This window comes from Muntiacus reevesi, chromosome X, assembly GCF_963930625.1.
Source record: "Muntiacus reevesi chromosome X, mMunRee1.1, whole genome shotgun sequence".
NCBI classification, from domain to species: Eukaryota; Metazoa; Chordata; class Mammalia; order Artiodactyla; family Cervidae; genus Muntiacus; species Muntiacus reevesi.
This window is the reverse complement of record NC_089271.1, coordinates 115,087,960-115,110,807: the sequence shown is the minus strand read 5'-3', so window position 1 is coordinate 115,110,807 and position 22,848 is coordinate 115,087,960. Positions and strand designations below refer to the sequence as shown.

General features: G+C 38.4%; 1 pseudogene; it reads left to right on the top strand.

Annotated features, from left to right (window-relative positions):
* The window catches only part of LOC136154673 (protein shisa-2 homolog), a 120,685-nt pseudogene extending 98,082 nt beyond the window's left edge, over positions 1–22,603 (top strand).
* The last annotated feature ends 245 nt before the right edge of the window (positions 22,604–22,848 follow it).

Here is a 22,848-nt window from a genome sequence, read left to right as displayed (position 1 = left end):
AAACTTGTGAGTGGAATCTTACAGGAAATCACCAGATAGGCCAAATAATGACAGTTCTCTTCTCTGGGTTTTATAGTTTATTGAACCCCATTTTTCCTCCAGTGGCTGCCAGGCTGCTGCTATTCACTGTAATTGCAGGATGTTAGGTTTCATGGCTACTCTTGAGCTGGGGAGAGGCATGTGGGAATAGAGTCAGTTAAAAATGCCTCAAAGCTCACTCTTACAGAGAAAACCAGCCATTTTCTTAAAAAATACAGTTGCTGCAATCTGTTAATATCCAGAGTTCTTAAAATGTTGATCCTAACAATCCCCCCTTCCCATGTTCTTGTTGATTTTATGGAGGAGAGAATTTTAGATGCCCATACTCTATCATTCCTACTGATATCAATATGGAGATTTATAAAACACAAACTTCTTTTCCTGTTTCCCCCCCCCCCATTTTCTCTGTTAAAGTTCTGGATTCCCTTATTTATGCTTTATTTGTTTGCTCATTTAATGTTGGAGACTTTCCTAAAATTTATTCATTCATTCAACTATATTGAGTAAATTGTTTCAAATGAACAAAAAAAAAGAAACAAAACCCTTGCTTTCATGGGTTTATATTCTAAGTTTATAAGTTTATATTCTAAGTGGGATGATAATTATATGTCAGATGATAATTGGTACATGTTATATATATTTAAGAGTGAGATACAAAAACACTTATAGGAAGTCTGTGTGCAGATAAAACTTGTTGACTGGTAGCCTACAACTGGTAGTTGAGTGAGAAGCCAGACTTTTCTACTGGGATCCTCACATCTCAGTGGTAAGTATGTGGAGATAGTTTGCTCAGATAGGCCAGTGTCTCCAAAAATAATACTTCCATGTCTTGGGGGGCAGGATTTGACAGAAGCCTGGCTGTTGTCATTTTCTTTTCTTTTTTTTTATTTTGTCATTTTTTGAATCTAGCAGGGAGGAATCTGGGGGTGGAAGTGAGAATGGTCTCACAGTTTTAGAAGCAGAATGTTAAGACATCTTACCACTGCTCTCCCGCATAGTTTGGTGTCTTTTAAGTCATGACCTTATTCATTTAAGTTTCCAGAGATAGAACCTATAGTTTCTTGCCTTACTGCTTGGAATAAGGGTAGGGATATCAGAAGATGTTCAGTTCACACACAGATACTCAGCCATTCTCCAGTATTCATTTCTGAATTACACTCCTAGCTTATTGGTGTCTCTCGGGGATTTCACAGAGCACATCAGCTGGCTTATCCAGTCTCCTCTTCTGAAGTCTCTACTTCCAAGAATTGTTGAAATCTCACCCATGGCTTCTGGGTGATGGCTTCTGATGATTTCTCTCTTAATCTTTTTGATCTTTATAGATTTATACCTTGAAAAAATTCCTTTGGTGTCCTTTTAGAAGTTTTTAGGAAGGAAAGGAGATAAATATGTGCTGTCAATCTAGCATCTTTAACCAAGTGAATATATATATTTTTCACATTCTATATGACCCTCTGCAGATTTTGATTTCCTTTTCTCACACTCAGAACCCTTGGTCAATTATATTAGGCATCTATCAAGGGATTTTAGTGCTCTGTTTTAGAGACACACAGACCTGAGTTACATTTCTACTTACACTATCTACTAACTGTGACCATGGAAAAATCACTTAAATTCCCTGATCCTCAGTTTGTTCATGTTTAAAAAACAATGGTGATAATTATTATTTTCTAAATTTAACTTCTGTTTTATATTAGAGTATGGTTGGTGTACAATGTTGTGTTAGTTTCAGGAGTACAGCCAAATGATTCAGTTTTATATATATATATATACACATATATACATTCTTTTTCAGGTTCTTTTCCCATATAGGTTATTATAGAGTATTGAATAGTTTTCTCTGTGCTATACAGTAGGTACTTGTTGATTATCTGTTTCATATACAGTAGTATGTATATGTTAATTCAAAACTACTAATTTATCCCTCCTCCCACCTTTCCCCTTTGGTAACTGTAAGTTTGTTTTTGAAATCTGTGAGTCTATTTCTGTTTTGTAAATAAGTTCATTTGTATCTTTTTTTTTTGATTCTACATACAAGTGATATTGTGTGATATTTGTCTTTATCTGTATGACTTACTTCACTTAGTATGAGAATCTCTAGGCCCACCCATGTCACCGCAAATGGCATTATTTTATTCTTATTTATGGCTGAGCAAAATTTCATTGTATGTATGTACTATACCTTTATCCATTACTCTGTCAATGAGCATTTAGGTTGCTTCCTAAATGTCTTGGCTGTTGCAAATAGTGCTGCAATGAACATTGGGGTCCATGTATCTTTTGAATTGTGGTTTTCTCTGGACATAGGCTCAGGAGTGGGATTGCTCCTACGGTAGTTCTATTTTTAGTTTTTTTAAGGAACCTCCATATTGTTCTCTATAATGGTTGTATCCATTTACATTCCAACCAACAGTGTAGAAGGGTTCCCTTTTCTCCATCAATGGTGATAATTATTCTACCATGTCAAAGAGATGTTATAAGTACTTAATGAGATAATCTATGTAAACCTTTTAGTACAGACTTTGGTCCATTATCAATAACTGCAATATATTATTATTGAGTCTCCCCTTGTCCCCCTTAATTTCTCGTCAATGATTCTCCTTCCTCTGGGAAGAATAATAATTTGATAGAAATAGGGATGACTTAAATTCCATAGGCCATAACCACACTGGCTATGATTCTGTAAGCTGTATCTGTTGTTTGTAAATCCAAGAGGACCTGCTCAGTAGGAGGTATGAAGACTGCCTAGTTAATTTTACCACATAGTAATATTGATAATCTTTATTCATTTGACCATTCACTCTTTAATTTTTTTATTTATTTGTCCAATGTTTTTTGGTCTCTTCCTATATGTCAGGCACTGTGGTAGGTACTGGAAGGGTGAGAGTCAGTAAAGCAGGTAGACAGAGTTCTCGTCCTTAAGCACATGAGTCCAGTGGAGTAGACAGATGAGGAAAGGCAATTTACAAATGGTATGATTGTGTTCTGTTGAGACACATGCTACTGTGATTAAATAACTGTTTAATGTCTGTCTCTTTTAATATAAGAGCGAAGACCTCATCAGTCTTATATATTACTGTTGCCTCAGTGCCTAGCATTGTTCCAGGCACATATGTGAAAGTGAAAGTTGCTCAGTCATGTCCGACTCTTTGTGACCCCATCGACTGTAGCCTGCCAGGCTCCTCTGTCCATGCAGTTCTTTAGGCCAGAATACTGGAGTGGGTAGCCATTCCCTTCCCAGGGTATCTTCCCAACCCAAGGGTTGAATCCAGGTCTCCTGCATTGCAGATAGATTCTTTACCATTTGAGCCACCAGGGAAGCCCAAGAATACTGGAGTGGGTAGCCTATCCCTTCCCCAGGGGATCTTCCCAACCCAGGAAGCAAACTGGGGTCTCTTGCATTGCAGGTGGATTCTTTATTAGCTGAGCTACCAGGAAAGCCCAGGCACAAATGAGGTACTCAATAAAATTTTTTGTTATTGAATGAATGATGTGCAGTGAAAACCTGTCTTTGAAAGGGTTATACAGAAAAGGTTGTACTTGAAAAGTCCCCTTCCATGTTTATGGAAGGGAGCATTTTTACGATGAATATGTGCTTACTTAGTGAGTGAGTGAATGAATATATGGCAAAAAATGAACCAAGGGTAAAAGGAAGTACAAGTATTTCCTGAGTGCCAGCTATGTGCCAAGGCATGGTGCTTGACATGGAAGATACAGAAATGAATATCATACGGCCTTTGCCCTTGAGGATCTGCAAATCCAGTCTGGAGACAGACAAGTAAACAATCAATTATAGTACAGTATGATAAGGGCCATAAATAAAGCTCAAATTAGATATGGATCCTAAGCTTGAGGGCTTTGGGTGAAATTTAAGCTATTAAACATCATTCTGAAGATATGTTTCATTTTCTACAATAAGATTTGGCAGGGAAACAATTGCTCAATGAATCTATTATATTTTAAGAGAAAGTGTGGAAATCTCATTATTGTTAATGGCAATAGAATAGAGAAGAAAATGGAATGAAGAGCAATATCTAACTAGGCTATCATTATATATAAGAAATGGTCATTATATAAGAAATGGTCATTTAGTGGTTAAGTGGTGTTTCTTAGGAAGTTCTATTGGCAGTAGCTTTTGGAAAAAGATGATCAAAAGTACATCAAGAATGCCAGTTAATACCATCATTATTTACTTACTATAAATATACCATAGCAGGAAAATATGAAAAAAAATCATCTAAAGAATTGAGCATGATTTTCATCTTTATTGTTATGTCACTTTCCTTTAAAAAACAAACAAATCTGTTTATAACTTTATTGTAGGAAACAGGGACTGAGTTGCTAAAGAAGATGTGTATACTTAGGTAGGAAAAACAAATAACTGACTTAGAAGTTGCCATGCTGTCTTAACAAATAGAAAGCTGAACAAATGGAAAAACCAACAACTCTTCCTAGATCTGTCAGAGAAGTAAGGTCACAGGGCAAACTGTTGCCCCTGAAATTGGAGAGACAGACAGACTTATACAGAGAATCACTACTTGATGAATTAGAAATCTATGAGGAGAAACCTCCTTGGGACCCAGTTGCAGCAGGAGAATCTGAACTGTAATCAGTGAGTTTCAGTTACAGTAAACTGAGCTGGAGGGTCAGTGTGGATAGCCCTAGGAGTTAAAGACCCCAGAGGGACCCAGTCACATGGGGGCCACCACACTTCTGTGAGCTTCCCTTCTAGGAGCTTGACCAGGCCCTCACAGTAAATATCAGAGAGGATTCCTTTGTGTTTGTAGCAGGCAGAGGAGAAAAGAAATTATGTCGGAACAATTATGTTCTTAACAAGGTATGTTCTCAGAAGAAGCTATTTTACCAGAAACTATTTTAGTAGAACCTCACATGCTAGGGTTTATAAAAGCCTACTTGGGGGAAGGAAAGCACCCAACTCCAACCCCCACTACCCATCCTGTGAAATTTACCATCCAGGGGTACAGGATCACCAAAAGACTATGACCTAATCATAGGGCTATAGAATGTTTCCTCTTCCCCTACAGCTTATCATGACATGACTAAATGCCTATTTACCACAGTTCCTTTTACCCAGTTGTCTGAGTTCAGGCTGCTATAACAAAATATGATGTAATGGGTGACTTAAACAATAGACATTTATTTATCACAGCTATAGAGGCTGGGAAGTAAAAAAATCAAGGTACCAGCAGATGTGGTGCCTGGTAAAGATCCTCTTCCTTACTTGCAAGTTGGTACCTTCTTGGGTCCTCACAGAGCAGAGAGAAAACTCTGGTTTATTCTTCTTCTTATAAGGACACTTATCTCATCATGGAGGCCCCACCCTCATGACTTCATCTAAACTTAATTATATTCCAAAGGCTCCACCTCTAAGTACCATCACATAGGGAATTAGGACTTCAACATAAATTTTCAGTTCAATTACATTCAGTTCAGTCGCTCAGTCATGTCCGACTCATTGTGACCCCATGAACCACAGCATGCCATGCCTCCCTGTTCATCACCAACTCCAGGAGTCCACCCAAACCCATGTCCATTGTGTCGGTGATGCCATCCAACCATCTCATCCTCTGTCATCCCCTTCTCCTCCTGCCCTCAATCTTTCCCAGCATCAGGGTCTTTTCAAATGAGTCAGCTCTTTGCATCAGGTGGCCAAATATTTGAGTTTAAGCTTCAACATCAGTCCTCCCAATGAACACCCAGGACTGATCTCCTTTAGGATGGACTGGTTGGATTTCCTTGCAGTCCAAGGGACTCTCAAGAGTCTTCTCCAACACCGCAGTTCAAAAGCATCAATTCTTCAGTGCTCAGCTTTTCTTTATAGTCCAACTCTCACATCCATACATGACTACTGGAAAAACCATAGCCTTGACAAGATGGACTTTGTTGGCAAAATAATGACTCTGCTTTATAAAAAAAAGTATAAATTTATTTATTTTAATTGGAGGCTAATTACTTTACAATATTGTAGTGGTTTTGCCATACATTGACATGAATCCACAACAGGAGTACATGTGTTCCCCATCCTGAGCCTCCCCTCCCACCTCCCTCCCCATCGCATCCATCTGGGTCATCCCAGTGCACCAACCCTGAGCACCCTATATCATGCATTGAACCTGGACTGGTGAGTCATTTCACATATGATAATATACATGTTTCAATGCCATTCTCCCAAATCATCCCACCCTCACCATCCCCCACTGAGTCCAAAAGACTGTTCTATACATCTGTGTCTCTTTGCTGTCTTGGATATAGAGTTATCGTTACCATCTTTCTAAATTCCATATATATGCTTTAGTATACTGTATTGGTGTTTTTCTTTCTGGCTTACTTCACTCTGTATAATAGGCTCCAGTTTCATCCACCTCATTAGAACTGATTCAAATGCCTTCTTTTTTTTTTTTAATTAGTTGGAGGCTAATTACTTCACAACATTTCAGTGGGTTTTGTCATACATTGACATGAATCAACCACGGAGTTACATGTATTCCCCATCCCAATCCCCCCTCCCACCTCCCTCTCCACCCGATTCCTCTGGGTCCTCCCAGTGCACCAGGTCCGAGCACTTGTCTCATGCATCCCACCTGGGCTGGTGATCTGTTTCACTATAGATAATATACATACTGTTCTTTTGAAACATCCCACCCTCACCTTCTCCCACAGAGTTCAAAAGTCTGTTCTGTACTTCTGTGTCTCTTTTTCTGTTTTGCATATAGGGTTATCATTACCATCTTTCTAAATTCCGTATATATGTGTTAGTATGCTGTAATGTTCTTTATCTTTCTGACTTACTTCACTCTGTATAATGGGCTCCAGTTTCATTCATCTCATTAGAACTGACTTCTTTTTAACGGCTGAGTAATATTCCATGGTGTATATGTACCACAGCTTCCTTATCCATTCTTCTGCTGATGGGCATCGAGGTTGCTTCCATGTCCTGGCTATTATAAACAGTGCTGCAATGAACATTGGGGTGCACGTGTCTCTTTCAGATCTAGTTTCCTCAGTGTGTATGCCCAGAAGTGGTATTGCTGGGTCATATGGCAGTTCTATTTCCAGTTTTTAAAGGAATCTCCACACTGTTCTCCATAGTGGCTGTACTAGTTTGCATTCCTACCAAGAGTGTAAGAGGGTTCACTTTTCTCCACACCCTCTCCAGCATTTATTACTTGTAGACTTATGGATAGCAGCCATTCTAACTGGTATGAAATGGTACCTCACTGTGGTTTTGATTTTCATTTCTCTGATAATGAGTGATGTTGAGCATCTTTTCATGTGTTTGTTAGCCATCTGTATGTCTTCTTTGGAGAAATGTCTGTTTAGTTCTTTGGCCCATTTTTAGATTGGGTCATTTATTTTTCTGGAATTGAGCTTCAGGAGTTGCTTGTATATTTTTGAGATTAATCCTTTGTCTGTTGCTTCATTTGCTATTATTTTCTCCCAATCTGAGGGCTGTCATTTCACCTTACTTATAGTTTCCTTTGTTGTGCAGAAGCTTTTAAGTTTCATTAGGTCCCATTTGTTTATTTTTGCTTTTATTTCCAATATTCTGGGTGGTGGGTCATAGAGGATCTTGCTGTGATTTATGTCGGAGAGTGTTTTGCCTATGTTCTCCTCTAGGAGTTTTATAGTTTCTGGTCTTACGTTTAGATCTTTAATCCACTTTGAGTTTATTTTTGTGTATGGTGTTAGAAAGTGTTCTAGTTTCATTCTTTTACAAGTGGTTGACTAGTTGTCCCCACACCACTTGTTAAAGAGGTTATCTTTTCTCCATTGTACATTCTTGCCTCCTTTGTCAAAGATAACGTGTTCATAGTTCCATGGATTTATCTCTGGGCTTTCTATTTTGTTCCATTGATCTATATTTCAGTCTTTGTGCCAGTACCATACTTTCTTGATGACTGTGGCTTTGTAGTATAGCCTGAAGTCAGGCAGGTTGATTCCTCCAGTTCCATTCTTCTTTCTCAAGATTGCTTTGGCTATTTGAGGTTTTTTGTATTTCCATACAATTTGTGAAATTATTTGTTCTAGTTCTGTGAAGAATACTGTTGATAGCTTGATAAGGATTGCATTGAATCTATAGATAGCTTTGGGTAGTATACTCATCTTTACTATATTAATTCTTCCAATCCATGAACATGGTATATTTCTCCATCTATTTGTTTCCTCTTTGATTTCTTTCATCAGTGTTTTATAGTTTTCTATATATAGGTGTTTTGTTTCTTTAGGTAGATATATTCCTAAATATTTTAATCTTTTCGTTGTAATGGTGAATGGAATTGTTTCCTTAATTTCACTTTCTGTTTTCTCATTGTTAGTGTATAGGAATGCAAGGGATTTCTGTGTTAATTTTATATCCTGCAACTTTACTATATTCATTGATTAGCTCTAGTAATTTTCAGGTGGAGTCTTTAGGGTTTTCTATGTAGAGGATCATGTCATCTGCAAACAGTGAGAGTTTTACTTCTTTTCCAATATGGATTCCTTTTATTTCTTTTAGTGCTGTGATTGCTGTGTCCAAAAGTCCCAAAACTATGTTGAATAGTAGTGGTGAGAATGGGCACCCTTGTCTTGTTCCTGACTTTAGGGGAAATGCTTTCAGTGTTTCACCATTGAGGATAATGTTTGCTGTGTGTTTGTCATGTATAGCTTTTATTATATTGAGGTATGTTGCTTCTATTACTGCTTTCTGGAGGGTTTTTTTTATCATAAATGGATGTTGAATTTTGTCAAAGGCTTACTCTACCTCTATTGAGATAATCATATGGTTTTTATTTTTCAATTCGTTAATTTGGTGTATTACATATATTGATTTGCATATTGAAGAATCCTTGCATCCCTGAGATAAAGCCCACTTGGTCATGATGTCTGATCTTTTTAATATGTTGTTGGATTCTGTTTGCTAGAATTTTGTTAAGGATTTTTGCATCTATGTTCATCAGTGATATTGGCTGTAGTTTTCTTTAATTGTGGCATCCTTGTCTGGTTTTGGTATTAGGGTGATGGTGGCCTCATGGAGTGAGTTTGGAATTTTGCCTTCTTCTGCAGTTTTCTGGAAGAGTTTGAGTAAGATAGGTGTTAGCTCTTCTCTAAATTTTTGGTAGAATTCAGCTGTGAAGCCATCTGGTCCTTGGCTTTTGTTTGCTGGAAGATTTCTGATTACAGTTTCGATTTCCGTGCTTGTGATGGGTCTGTTAAGATCTTCTATTTCTTCCTGGTTCAGTTTTGGAAAGTTATACTTTTCTAAGAATTTGTCCATTTCTTCCAAGTTGTCCATTTTATTGGCATATAGTTGCTGATAGTAGTCTCTTATGATCCTTTGTATTTCTGTGTTGTCTGTTGTGATCTCTCCATTTTCATTTCTAATTTTGTTGATTTGATTCTTCTCCCTTTGTTTCTTGATGAGTCTGGCTAATGGTTTGTCAATTTTATTTATCTTCTCAACGAACCAGCTTTTGGCTTTGTTGATTTTTGCTATGGTCTCTTTTGTTTCTTTTGCATTTATTTCTGTCCTAATTTTTATTTATTTATTTATTTTTCATTTATTTTTATTAGTTGGAGGCTAATTACTTTACAATATTGTAATGGTTTTTGTCATACATTGACATGAATCAGCCATGGATTTACATGTATTCCCCATCCCGGATCCCTCTCCCACCTCCCTCTCTACCCGATCCTTTTGGGCTTTCCCAGTGCACCAGGCTTAGAAAGATGGTAATGATAACCCTATATGCAAAACAGAAAAAGAGACACAGATGTACAGAACAGATTTCTGTCCTAATTTTTAAGATTTCTTTCCTTCTACTAACCCTGGGATTCTTAATTTCTTCCTTTACTAGTTGCTTTAGATGTAGAGTTAGGTTATTTATTTGACTTGTTTCTTGTTTCTTGAGGCAAGCCTGTATTGCTATGAACCTTTCCCATAGCAATGGTTTACAGTGTCCCATAGGGTTTGTGTTGTTGTGTTTTCATTTTCATTCGTTTCTATGCATATTTTGATTTTTTTTTTTATTTCTTCTGTGATTTGTTTGTTATTCAGCAGTGTGTTGTTCAGCCTCTATATGTTGGAATTTTTAATAATTTTTCTCCTGTAATTGACATCTATTCTTACTGCATTGTGTTCAGAAAAGATGCTTGGAATGATTTCAAGTTTTTGAATTTACCAAGGCTATATTTATGGTCCAGGATGTGATCTATCCTGGAGAAGGTTCCATGTGCACTTGAGAAACAGGTAAAATTCATTGTTTTGGGGTGAAATGTCCTATAGATATCAATTAGGTCTAACTGGTACATTGTATGATTTAAAGTTTGTGTTTCCTTGCTAATTTTCTGTTTAGTTGATCTGTCCATAGGTATGAGTGGTGTATTAAAGTCTCCCGCTATTATTGTGTTATTGTTAATTTCCCCTTTCATGCTTGTTTGCATTTGTCTTACATATTGCTGTGCTCCTATGTTGGGTGCATATATATGTATAATTGTTAAATCTTCTTGGATTGATACTTTGATCATTATGTAGTGTCCTTCTTTTTCTCTTTTCACAGCCTTTATTTCAGTCTATTTTATCTGATATGAGTATTGCTACTCCTGCTTTCTTTTGTTTTCTATTTGCGTGGAATATCTTTTTCTAGCCCTTCACTTTCAGTCTGTATGTGTCCCTTGTTTTGAAGTGGGTCTGTTGTAGACAATATATGTAGGGGTCTTGTTTTTGTATCCATTCAGCCAGTCTTTATCTTTTGGTTGGGGCATTCAAGGCATTACATTTAAGGTAATTATTGATAAGTATGATCCTGTTGCCATTTACTTTGTTGTTTTGGGTTTGAGTTTATACACCCTTTCTGTGTTTCCTGTCTAGAGAAGATCTTTTAGCATTTGTTGGGGAGCTGGTTTGGTGGTGCTGAATTCTCTGAACTTTTGCTTGTCTGTAAAGCTTTTGATTTGTCCTTCATACTTGAATGAGATCTTTACTGGGTACAGTAGTCTGGGCTGTAGGTTTTTCTCTTTCATCACTTGAAGTATGTCCTGCCATTCCCTCCTGGCCTGAAGAGTTTCTATTGACAGATCAGCTGTTATACTTATGGGAATCCCCTTGTGTGTTATTAGTTGTTTTTCCCTTGCTGCTTTTAATATTTGTTCTTTGTGTTTGACCTTCGTTAATTTGATTAATATGTATCTTGGGGTGTTTTGCCTTGGGTTTATCCTATTTGGGACTCTTTGGGTTTCTTGGATGTGGGTGACTATTTCCTTCCCCGTTTTAGGGAAGTTTTCAACTATTGTCTCCTCAAGCATTTTCTCATGGTCTTTCTTTTTGTCTTCTTCTTCTGGGACTCCTATGATTTGAATGTTGGGGTGTTTAACATTGTCCCAGAGATCACTGAGGTTGTCCTCATTTCTTTTAATTCTTTTTTTCTCTTTTCCTCTCTACTTCATTTGTTTCTACCATTCTATCTTCTACCTCAGTTATCCTATCTTCTGCCTCCATTATTCTTCTTTGGTTCCCTCCAGAGTGTTTTTTATCTCATTTATTGCATTATTCATTATATATTGACTCTTTTTTATTTTTTCTAGGTCCTTGTTCAACATTTCTTGTATCTTCTCAATACTTGTCTCCAGGCTATTTATCTATAACTCCATTTTATTTTCAAGATTTTGAATCATTTTCACTATCATTATTCTGAATTCTTTATCAGGTAGATTCCCCATCTCTTCCTCTTTTGTTTGGTTTGGTGGGCATTTATCCTGTTCCTTTACCTGATGAGTATTTCTCTTCCTTTTCATCTTCTTTAGATTGCTGTGTTTGGGGCAGCCTTTCTGTATTCTGGCAGTTTATGATTCCTCTTTATTGTGGAGGTTCCTCACTGTGGGTGGAGTTAAACGGGTGGCTTGCAAGGTTTCCTGGTTAGGGAAGCTTGTGTCGGTGTTCTGGTGGGTGGTGCTCGATTTCTTCTCTCTGGAGTTCAATGAAGTGTCTAGTAGTGAGTTTTGATGTGTCAGTGGGTTTGGTGTGACTTTGGGCAGCCTGTATATTGAAGCTCAGGGCTATGTTCCTGTGTTGCTGGAGAATTTGCATGGTATGTCTTGCTCTGAAACTTGTTGACCCTTGGGTGGTGCTTGGTTTCAGTGTAGGTATGGAGGCTTTTGATGAGCTCTTATTGATTAATGTTCCCTGGAGTCAGGAGTTCTCTGGTGTTCTCAGGTTTTGGACTTAAGCCTCCTGCCTCTGGTTTTCAGTCTTATTCTTACAGTAGCCTCAAGACTTCTCCATCTATACAGCACCAATGATAAAACATCTAGGTTAATGATGAAAAATTTCTCCATGGTAAGGGACACCCAGAGCGGTACACGGAATTACATGGAGAAAAGAAGAGGGAGGAGGGAGATAGAGGTGACCAGGAGAAGATAGGGAATCAAAGGGGGATAGAGCAAGCTAGCCAGTAATCACTTCCCTATGTGCTCTCCACAGTTTGGACCCCTCAGAGATGTTCACAGAGTTACACAAAGAGAAGAGGGAGGAAGGACACAGAGGTGACCAGGAGGATATAAGGGGGAATCAAAAGGAGAGAGACAGATCCAGCCAGTGATCAGTTCCCTAAGTGTTCTCTACAGCCCATAACACACAAAGAGATTCACGGAGTTGGGTAGAGAAGAGAAGGGGAAGGGAGGAGATAGAGGCGACCTGATGGAGAAAAAGGAGAGTCAAAAGGAGGAGAAAGAAATCAAGCCAGTAATCTCACTCCCAAGTAAATTGGATACTGAAGATTGGGTTCTTAAAGGTACAAAACTGATAACAAATACCAAAAAGCAAATATTAAAAATCTAGAGATTAGATTATCAAAAATATAATATTAAAAAAAAACAAAGTCACAAAGATTATAATATATATATATATATATATATATATATATATATATGAAGTTTGCTTTAAAAATAGGGTCTTTTTTTTTGCAAGGTAATAGTAGGTTATAAAAGTGAAAATTAAAGGAGTAATAGAGGGCTTAAAATGAAAAATTTTCTTTAAAAATTAAAAAAAAATGATAATAGTAAAAATATATCTAGGACTTTCTTTAGAGCTGTTGCAGACAGTATGTGGTCACTTCATTTTCAGATAGTTCCTTGATCCGGCTTATACTTCTCAAGATCTATAGGCCCCTTCATATGTAGTCCATGATAGCCACAGGGTTTTAATCTAGTGCATCTGTCACTTCCAAAGCGGTTCCCTGTGTTTATTTTGGCTTCTTCTATTTGCTGGTCTCTTCAGTGTCGAATTTCCGCCCTGACACAAGGGGGCGGTGGTGGTCACTTATTTAGGCTCACTTGTTCAGTCGTGCTGTAGGGAGAGAGGAACACTGCAGACAAATCTCACTGGCATGTGTGGGGAGTGCTCGCAGTGTCTCAGCCACACTGGGTTTGCCCCGCTCATGGCGTGTGTGCTTTCATGGTCTACACTTCTCAGACTCTAGGTTGCTCTGCCAGGAACTGTCTGAGGTGGGCCCTGGGTTGCATGCACTTCCCAGGTCTGAACCACTCAGGTTCAGGTTCTCGGGTGCTCCACGGAGGCTCAGGCTCGATTGGGCCTGCATTTTGTGCCCTTCCCAGGTCCGAGCAGCTCAGGTGACCAGGTGCTTGGCGAGTGCAGTCACCCCCAGTTGGAGGGTGCGTCTTATCGCCTCCCCCATCCCAGCCACTTGGTTTTCTGGGTGTACAATGGGCGCGCCTTCTCAGGTGTGCCGTGTGTCTCTTCTGGGGAGCTGATCTCTGGTTGTGACCCTCCTGGTGGATGTCAACCGTCCAGAATCCCAAGAAGTCTTGGTTACAATGAAGCCTGTTTGCAGTTTGGTAGAGGATGCCCTCTCTGGGGCCACAATTGCCCCCTTCCGGTTCTGACTGTCCCTCACCTGTCTGTATCTGGCAGGGGATGGGCCAGTCTGCAGCGGACTAGCTCTGCTCAGTCCTTTGTTCAGTGAGTGGCCTGGTGGTGTCTTAGTTTAGGGCCTTTTGTGGGATAGTTGTCCCATAATCTGGGTTGCTGTCTCAAGTTAGTTCCCTCAGATTGCCCTTGGTGGCATTCAGGCCCGGTCCTTACACTAAGCAGTGCAGCCCGCGCCACCCTGTCCAGGCCCCGCTTGCTAGTGGCGGGTGCGAGCCTCTGGGCTGCTTCTCTGCTGGGAGTTACCATTAGGCATGTAATCTGTGGGGTTTATCTATTTGTTTATTTATTTTTCCTCCTGGTTATGTTGCCCTCTGAGATTCCAAGGCTCGCCACAGACCAACCGGTGAGAGTGTTTCCCGGTGTTTGGAAACTTCTCTCTTTTTAAAGACTTCCTTCCCAGAACGGATCTCCATCCCTACCTCTTTTGTCTCTCTTTTGTCTTTTATATTTTGTCCTACCTCCTTTCGAAGACAAGGCTGCCTTTCTGGGTGCCTGATGTCCTCTGCCAGCATTCAGAAGTTGTTTTGTGGAATTTGCTCAGTGTTCAAATGTTCTTTCAATGAATTTGTGGGGGCAAAGTGGTCTCCCAGTCCTGTTCCTCTGCCATCTTAGGACTGCCCCCTGTCTCTGCTTTCTAATATGCTGTCTAGGTTGGTCATAACTTTACTTCCAAGGAACAAGTGTCTTTTAATTTCATGGCTGCAATCACTGTCCGCAGTGATTTTAGAGCCCAGAAAAATAAAGTCAGCCACTGTTTACCCATCTATTTGCCATGAAGTGATGGGACCAGATGCCATGATCTTAGTTTTCTGAATGTTGAGCTTCAAGCCAACTCACCTAGAGCCGGACATCGTGGACTGTGAAGTCAGGTGGGCCTTAGGAAGCATCACTATGAACAAAACTAGTAGAGGTGATGGAATTCCAGTTGAGCTGTCTCAAATCCTAAAAGATGATGCTGTGAAAATGCTACACTCAATATGCCAGCAAATTTGGAAAACTCAGCAGTGGCCACAGGACTGGAAAATGTCAGTTTTCATTCCAATCCCAAAGAAAGGCAATGCCAAAGAATGCTCAAACTACCACACAATTGCACTCATCTCACATGCTAGTAAAGTAATGCTCAAAATTCTCCAAACCAGGCTTCAGCAATACGTGAACCGTGAACTTCCACGTGTTCAAGTTGGTTTTAGAAAAGGCAGAGGAACCAGAGATCAAATTGTGAACATCTGCTGGATCATTGAAAAAGCAAGAGAGTTCCAGAAAAACATCTGCTTCTGCTTTATTGACTATGCCAAAGCCTTTGACTGTGTGGATCACAATAAACTGGAAAATTCTGAAAGAGATAGGAATACCAGACCACTTGACCTGATTCTTGAGAAACCTGTATGCAGGTCAGGAAGCAGCAGTTAGAACTGGACATGGAACAACAGACTGGTTCCAAATAGGAAAAGGAGTACATCAAGGCTGTATATTGTCACCCTGCTTATTTAACTTCTATGCAGAATCCATCATGAGAAACACTGGACTGGAGGAAGCACAAGCTGGAATCAAGATTGTGGGAGAAATATCAATAACCTCAGATATGCAGATGACACCACCCTTATGGCAGAAGGTGAAGAAGAACTAAAGAGTCTCTTGATGAAAGTGAAAGAGGAGAGTGAAAAAGTTGGCTTAAAGCTCAACATAAATTTTAGGGGAACACACACTTTCAGTCCATAACACCAGTACATTATGTCATCCTTACAACAAAAAAATCATAAGGCATACTATAAGGCTGAAAACACAGATCAAAGAGATTGAACAAGCATCAGAACCAAAGTCAGATATGGCAGAAATGTTGGAAAACTGTGGTTAATATGTAAGGGCTTCAATGGAAAAAGTAGATGATAGGGAAGAACAGATAGATAATGTAAGCAGAGAGGTGGGAATTCTTAAAAAAAAGAAATAGTAGTGATAAAAACATTGTAACAGAAAGAATAATTTTGATGGGCTCAGTAATAGATTAGACATAGCTGAGAAAATAATTTCTGAGCTTGATGATGAGAGAGCAGAAACTTCCAAAACTGAAAAAGAGAAAAAAGACTAAAAAAACCTAGAATGGAATAGCCAAGAACTGTAGGACAACCACAAGTTGTGTAACATATATGTTCTGGGAATATCAAAAAGAAAAGATAGGGAAAATAACAAGCTATATTTGAAGCAATAATGACTAAGATATTCCCCAAAATTAATGTCAGACGCTAAATCACAGATATAGGAAGCTCAAAGAACACCAAGTGAGATAAATGCCAAATAACAATAACACTTATGCGTATCATATTCAAACTGCAGAGAATATAAAGAAAAAAATCTTGAAAGAAGCCAGAGTTTAAAAACACCTTACCTATAGAGAAGTAAACATAAGACTTATAATGATTTCTTCTCAGAAACCATGCAAGCAAGAAGAGATTGGAGTGAAATACTTAAAATGTTGAGGAAAGAAAAACACTAGTCTAGCATTCTGTACTCTGCAAAATTATTCTTCAAAAGTGAAGGAGAAATACTTTCTCATAGAAACAAAAATTGAGGGAATTTTTCATCAGTAAATGTGTCTCATAATAAGTGTTAAGAGAAAAGTTTCAGAGAGAAGGAAAATTGTATAGATCAGAAACTCTATATAAAGAAAGAGCATTGCAGAAAGAATATGAGAAGGTAAAATAAAACCTTTTATTTTCCTTAGCAATTGATCTAACAGAAAATAGCTTGCTCAAAATTAAAAAAAAAAAAACAATGTATTTGATTCTGTATCCTTATGTATAAGCAAAATAAATGACAACAATGATAAATTTGGAAAAAAGAAATTAGGAATATTTTGTATATGGTACTTACACTATGGATTAGTTGTAAATGTTTATTGCATACTCTAGGGCAAGCTCTAAAAAAGTTTAAAAAAAAAGAAGTATAACTGATATACTAAGAAAAGATGGAAAATAAAATAATAAAATGCTCAATTACACTAAGTCTCCTACATGCGAACCTTCAAATCGCAAACTTTCAAAGATGCGAATGTGCATTCCATTAACGTCAGGTATAACTGAAATTGCAGCTTGCACTCCATCTCCTGTTGCTGATGCTCCTTTCAGCTCTACCCTTTCCCTTCCCTCCCTCCTCCAGCCAATAACTCTTTTTGCCTGTTCAGTGGATGCCAGCTGTTGTGCTCTATTACTGTACTTTTCAAGGGGCTGTACTGTAAGATTAAACATCTTTTCTTTACTTTTTATGTTTGTGTTTGTTTTTTGTAATGTATTAGTTGTGTGAAAAGTACTATAAACCTATTATAGTACAGTACTATGTTGCTGATTGTGTTAGTTGGGTACCTAAGCTAACTTTGTTCAGCTTATGAACAAATTGGACTTAACAAACTCACTCTTGGAATGGAACTCATTTGTATATAGGGGACTTGGTATAAAACTATAAAAGGTTCAGCAATTCCACTTTTGGGTATATATCCAAAGGAACTGAAATCATGATTTTGAAGAGATATCTACAGTGCCATGATCACTGCAATATTATTCCCAGTAGTGGAGGCATGGAAGCAATCTAATTGTCCATCAACTGATGAATGAATAGAGAAGATGTGCTATATACATACAATGGAATATTATTCAGCCTGAAAAAGGAAATTCTGCCGTTTGTGATAACATATATAAATCTGGAGGACATTATGCATAGAGGAATAAACCAGACACAGGACAAATACTACATGACCCCATTTATGTGAGGAATCTAAAACAAACTCATCACCAGAGGAATGGATAAAGAGGATGTGCTACATATATACAATAGAGTATTACTCAGTCATAAAAAAGAACAAACCAATGCCATTTGCAGCAACATGAATGGTCCTAGAGATTGTCATACTCAGTGAAGTAAGTCAGAAACAGAAAGACAAATATCGTATGATATCACTCATATGTTGTTCAGTTGCTAAGTCATGTCTCACTCTGCAACCCCATGGACTGCAGCAGACCAGGCTTCCCTGTCCTTCACTATCTCCTGGAGTTTGCTCAAATTCATGTCCATTGAGTTGGTGATGCTATCTAACCATCTCATCCTCTGCCACCACCTTCTCATTTTGCTTATGTAATAAATCTAAAAAAAAAAGTATAAATGAACTTATTTACAAAACAGAAGTAGAGTAATGAATGTAGAAAACAAATTAATGGTTACTTCTTAATATGCTGTCAAGGTTTGTCGTAGCTTTCCTTCCAAGGAGCAAGTGTCTTTTAGTTTCATGGCTGCAGTTACTGTTTGCAGTAATTTTGGAGCCCAAGAAAATAAAATCTGTCATTGCTTCCACTTTTTCCCCATCTATTTGCCATGAAGTGATGGGACCAGATGCCATGATCTTAGGCTTTTGAATGTTGAGTTTTAAGCTAGCTTTTCCACTCTCCTCTTTCACTCTCATCAAGAGGCTCTTTAGTTCCTTTTCACTTTGTGCCGTAAGGGTGGTATCAGCTGCATATCTGAGGTTGTTGCTATTTCTCCCAGCAATCTTGATTCTAGCTTGTGATTCATCCAGCTCTTTATTGTATATATGCCTAACAACAGAGTGCCAAAATACATGGGACAAAAACTGATAGAACTGCAGGGAGAAATAGATTAATTTCACTATTTTATTTTGTTATTTTTAAAACATTTATTTCTTTATTTGTCTGCATCAGGTCTTAGTTGTGGTGCATGAGATCTTGGTTGCTGCATGTGGGACCTTTCATTGCAGAGCATGGGCTCTTTGTTGTGGTATGCAGACTCGATAGTTGTAGTGTTCAGGTTTAGTTGCCCAGTGGCATGTGGGATCTTAGTTCCTCGACCAGGGATCAAACTCATGTGTCCTGCATTGGAATGTGGATCCTTAGCCACTGGGCCACCAGGGAAGTCCTGAGAATCCACTCTTGGGAACTTCAGTGTAACTCTTTTAGGAATGGACAGATTCAGCAGGCAAAAAATTAGTGAGGACATAATTGAACTCAACAGCACCATCAGTCAATTGGATTTAATTGACATCTATTGAGTACTTTACCCAGCAAGAACAGATAACATATTCTTCTCAAGCTCACATAGAATATTACCAAAATTAACTGTTAATACATTTTGGGCCATAAAACATACTTTAACCAATTTAAAAGAATAGATATTATATAATGTTTATTCTCATATAACCACAATGGAATTAAAATAGAAATCAATAACAGAGAGCTGGAAAATCTCCCAAATACTTGGAGATTAAATAATACACTTCTAAGTAACACAGACAGACCTCAAGAGAAAAAACATTTCGAACTAAACAAAAAGGAAAATACAACCTATCAGAATTTGAGGGGTTCTGTGAAAACAATGGTTAGAGGGAAATTTATAGCATTGAATGCATGTATTAGAAAAGAAGAAAGATTTAAGATCAATAATCTAAGTTTCCATTTTAGGAAAGTAGAAGAAAAAAGCAAATAAAATTCAATGTAAGCAAAAGAAAAGAAATAATAAAAATTAGACCAGCTACCTGTGGCTGATTCATGTTGATGTATGGTAGAAATCAGCACAATATTGTAAAGTACTTATCTTCCAATAAAAAATAAATAAAATAAAAACAAAAAATTAGAGCAGAAATCAATGAAATTGAAAACAAGATATCAATAGAGAACATCAATGGAAACAACAGTTAGTTCTTTGGAAAGAGTGATAAATTGATAAACATTAGGCAGGCTAAGTAAAACAAAAGACACAAATTATTAATATAAGGAATGAAAGAAGGGACATCACCACAGATCTTATGGACATTAAATGCATAATAAAAGAATATTGTTAACAACTAGATGCCCACAAGGGCTTCCTTGCTGGCTCTGTGGTAAAAAATCTGCCTGCCAATACAGGAGATGCAGGTTTGATACCTGGGTCGGGAAGATCCCCTGGAGAAGGAAATGGCAACCCATTCCAGTATTCTTGCCTGGCAAATCCCATGGACAGGGCAGCCTGGAGGGCTACAACCCATGGGGTCACAGAGACATGACTAAACAACAATGACAGATACCCACAAATTTGGTAACCCAGATGGGTTTACTGGTGATTTCTATTTAACATTTAAGGAAGAAATTATACCAATTCTCTACAATCTCTTTCAGAAGATAGAAGCAGAAGAAATGCTTGTTAACTCATTTCGTGAGACCAGTATTACCATTAATACTAACATCGGAGAAGACATTACAAGAAAAGAAAACTACAAATAAATAATTCTTAAGAACATACATTTAAAAATCCACAGCAAAATATTAGCAAACTGAATAAAAAGTATAAAAAAAAATTATATATCATAGCCAGTTGGAATTTATCCCAGGTATCTAAGGCTGGTTCAACATTCAGAAATCAATTTATGTAATTCACAAAGCAACAGACTAAAGAAGAAAAATCACATGATTATATCAATAGATGTATAAAAAGTACTTGGCAAAATCCAACGCTCATTCATGACTCTTAGTAAACCAGAAATAGAAGGGAATTTCCTCAACTTGATAAAGAACTTCTGCAAAAACCCTGCAGCTAACATCATACTTGGTGGTGAGAAACTCAAAGCTTTTCTGCAATGATAAGGAACAAGGAAAGGATGTTGCCTCTTATCACTGCTTTTCAACATCATACTGGAAGTTCTAGCTAATTCAATAAGACAAGAAAAGGAAATAAGAGGTATATAAATTGAGAAGCATGAAATCAAAGCTGTCTTTATTTGCAGATGACATGATTGTCTATATAGAAATTCTGAAAGAATTGACCAAAAAACCTCTTCTGGAACTAATAAACAAAGATTGAAGGATAAAGTTAATATACAAAGTCAATTTCTTTCCTATATGCTAGAAAAGAACAAGTAAAATTTGAAATAAAAAACACACTACTATTTACATAAGCACCCTCCAAAATTGAAAACTTTAGGTATACATCTATAAATGGTGCCAGAGGTCCCTGTTGAGCTGTCTAAGACTTTCTATAAGTCACACCGATGTACAAGATCCCTATGATGTACATGTGCAAGATCTATATATAAAGAAAACTACAAAACTCTGATGTAGGATATTAAAGAAGAGCTAAATAAATTGAGAGATATTCCATGTCCATGGATAGGAAGACTCAATATTGTCATGATGTCAGTTCTTCACAATTTCATCTGTAGACTCAATGTATCAGTAGTAATCCCAGTCAAAATCCCAGAAAGTTATTTTGTGGATATTGACAAACTGATTTTAAAATTTATATGGAGAGGCAAAAGATCCAGAACAACCAATTCAATATTGAAGGGGAAGAACAAAATCAGAGGACTGACACTACACAACTTCAAGACATATAAATTACATTATATATTATTATTATTATCATAATCAAGATTGTATTGTGGTGTATTGGTGAAAGGATAGTTAAATAGATCAATGGAACAGAAGAGAGAGCCTAGAACTAGATGCACATAAAATATATTCAACTGATTTTTAACAAAGGATCAAAGGCAATACAATGGAGCAAATATATTCTTCAACAAATGGTGCTGGAACAACAGGACATCCACAGGGCAAAAAAAAAAAAAAAAAAAAAATATATATATATATATATATATATATATATATATGAATCTAGATATAAACCTTATACCTTTCACAAAATTAAAATGTATTAGGCTTAAGTGTAAAATACAGAACTATAAAACTTCTAGACTGGAAGATGTGATTAGAAGTATGCACAGGGGACCACGGGAACCCAGAGGAGGTGTCCTCAAATGTTGTTTATGGAAGAACAGGTTAGGGAGGGCTTTCTGAAATGAGGTGACGCCTCAGATGAGATTTGACAGTTAACTAGGTGAGAAGGTTAAAGAAGGACATTCCAGGAAGAGGTGATGGTTTGAGTAAAGGCCTGATGGTGCCCAAATCCTGTTGTATCAAACTACACTGCCATTTAACACTCTAGCACCAACGCATGCCTGGACCAGGACGGCTGCGACAATGACCGCCAACAGGGCACAGGTGAGCCTGCCTGTGTGGACAAAGATGGCCCCGGTGGCTCGGCAGTCCCCATCTCTGTGCACTTCCTCATTGTCGGGTTGGTGTTTGTTGCCTTCATCATCTTGGGGTCCCTTGTAGCCGCCTGCTGCTGCAGATGCCTCCGGCCCAAGCAGGAGCCTCAGCAGAGCCGGCCCCCAGAGGACCCCGCCTGATGGAGACCATCCTCATGATCCTAAGCGCCAGCACCTCCCGGGGCTCCTCCTCCCACCAGTCCAGCACAGGCACCAGCTCCAGCTCCAGCATCAACTCGGGGGATCGGGTGCTCCTGACCAGGTCCCAGATCAACTGTTTCTTGCCTGAGGTCACCATGAACAATGTGTATGTGGACATGCCCACTAAATTCTCCGTGCTCAACTGCCAGCAGGCCACCCAGATCATGCCCCATCAGGGTCAGTACCTGCATCCCCCTTTCATGGGGTATGCTGCAGCCAGACTCAGCACCCATGACCCCAGTGCCTCCATTCCTGGACTGGCTGCAGACAGGCAGATCCAGGCTCCCTTCCCTCACACTAACAGCAAACAGAGGTAGTACCCAACAGTGACCTTGTAATGCAGAGTGTGACTGGGGGCCTAGACCAGACAGAGGCGAGTGAGAACTGTGGACTTGGGAAGGATTCTAGGTTGGAAGTCCATGCCTGACGGTGGTGTTTATGGCACGGTTCTGTTGGAATGGCTTCATTTGCCCCCAAACTGTATGAAAACATCTTTCTCCAAATGAGTGTTTCTAGATATGTTTCAGCTTCCCTGGTAGCTCAGCTGGTAAAGAATCTGCCTGCAATGCAGGAGACCCTAGTT